This window comes from Octodon degus, unplaced genomic scaffold, assembly GCF_000260255.1.
Source record: "Octodon degus isolate 3935 unplaced genomic scaffold, OctDeg1.0 scaffold00021, whole genome shotgun sequence".
Classification (NCBI taxonomy): Eukaryota; Metazoa; Chordata; class Mammalia; order Rodentia; family Octodontidae; genus Octodon; species Octodon degus.
The window spans coordinates 17,206,259-17,208,485 of NW_004524597.1; positions in this window are offsets into that span (position 1 = coordinate 17,206,259).

Below are 2,227 nucleotides of genomic sequence, written 5' to 3' on the forward strand. Positions count from 1 at the left end.
AGCTAGATCCACTTCACAGGTGAAGACAAAGCAGAGTTGAGAAGCTACATAACTTACGAGAAGCAACAAAGCCGTGCATCGGGGCCCAAAGAGTAACGGCTACACCTGCAGCTTTTCTCTGTGCCCTCCCTCCAGGGCCCTCCCTCCCATGCTGTCAGACCCCTGTGGTTCTTGCTCCCAGCAGTCTTGTCCCCCAGTCACAGTGGCCTGGGGGTGCTGGTGGGATCTCATGGGTAGGAGCTAGGGGTACCGTGAATGTCCGTCAGGGCACTGGACAGCCTGGTCCCACCCCCACCAAAAGAAAGAACTATCACACCCAAAATGACAAGGGTCAATGCTGACAAGCCCTGAAGTGGCCTCAGAACAGGCCCAACACCCCCACACACATGCATGTACGCACACTCGCTCCAGCACCCAGACCCGCAACCCCATAACCCAGGGAACAGGAAGCATGTGGAGAAGAGGCCAGGAGAGGGGGAGGAAAAGCAAGCCAGCCCCACCCACAAAGGTACTACCGCCACCATGAACGTCATATTTATTGTTATTCAGCTGCTCAGGAAAACATATACAGGTATATACAATATGCATGAATAAGGAAGACTGCACTTTACATATTTTTTTTAAAAAAAGAAAGAAAAAATAACACTCAGTTTCATGAGCTATTGTCACAGTCTTCCAACCAAGCATCTCAGAAATGAATTTCTTTTAAGAGTCAAAAAAAGATGACAGGATTGCCTAACACACAGCAGAGTTAAGTCTTCATATTTTACATGTGCAACAACATTTTCGTTTCGTTCTCGAAAAGTTTGATCTGCAGTACCGATTACCAGTGTTCGGGGTCTCGTGCGTCGAGTGTATTTTTCATTTGCTTTTATTCTTTCCATTAAACCAAATTTAATGAAATTACATCCTTTTGCTTAAGGCTATTTTAAAAGCTGTTCCATTCTGGGGTCGTGGGGAGCGAGACTGTTTAAAACTTCAGAGGTTTCCAAGATTTTGAGCTCATGGCCAAATGCTGATGGAGTCAACGCTGGGAAAGTCAAAGACAGAAGTTAAGATACTTTGCTCCCCGGCCTTAAGCAGTTAAGGAGAAATCATTCCTGTTTAAAAAGGAAAAGATGAAACTCTCAAACAGCTGTACATCACGGAATGAGGGTGGGGGCGGAGCTTCGCCCAGAATCTGGCTGGTTCTCCCGCATCCCGGGTAGGCGGACAGTCCATCCATCCCTCCTCATGCCCGTGGTAGCATGGGACCACAACAGCTCAAAGCTTCTTGCTGTTACCTGAATGCAACCTGCTCTGTCTGCCCTCTTCGGGTAAGGTCTGCCCTGGCCAGACTGCGCAACCAAAACCATGGACACCTGGGCTGAGACCTCAGCCCCCAAGGGCCGGCCGAGGGAAGAGTAGGAGGAGGGGAAGGGAAGAGCGAAGGCTTTCTGGACGCTGCTCTGGCTTTGCTGAAAAGTTCTTTGAAAGAAACAATATGGGTGTTGTGTAGTGAGCCCCAAACCTTCAGGCCACTTGCTCCAGAAAAGCGGGACCTGTAAACTCTGGGACCTGGGAAAGTGGGGTGGTGCAAAACCCAGCAGTTAAGTGAAGACATACTCAGTAACAAGAACGGAAATAAAATATGAAGAGTCACTGATCTTAATGAAGTGATATCTGTCACTTCTTGTCTGACCCACTCAGGAATCTACATACACCCTCACCCCCACAAATCACAATGCCTTTGCATGAGCACCGCCAGCACCCAGGGGTGCCCATCTGCACCCTCCCGGGCCTCCAGGGGCTGCCACTCAGCTCTGCTTCCTCATGAGACAGGCTACATGGCTCTAGTTTTAAAATGAAGTGAAATCAAATCAAACAGGGGAATTTCAGGATTAAAACACAAAAGACCCGGGAATCAAAACCACTAGTTGTATTCTCTTTCTCTCTCCTCTAAGCTCCAGGAGTTTGAAAAAAAAGAAAAGAAATGTGGGAAGGGGATTGCAGGCTGAGATAGGGGCACCTCAGGACTGGGCTGGGAGTAGATGAGAGAAGTGGGGGGCACCCCTAGCCCCCTTCTTCCCAAAATGCATGGCCAGGAAAGAACAAGAGCTGAGAAGGGCAGCTTTCTTTTCCCTCGAGCACCCAGGGCCCAGTGACCTGGCCTCGTGAGCTGGAAGGGTCCAGCCTCTGGTTCACCAGAGTCTGCAGAGAACCTGGAGCCCTGACAGACAGCAAGGTG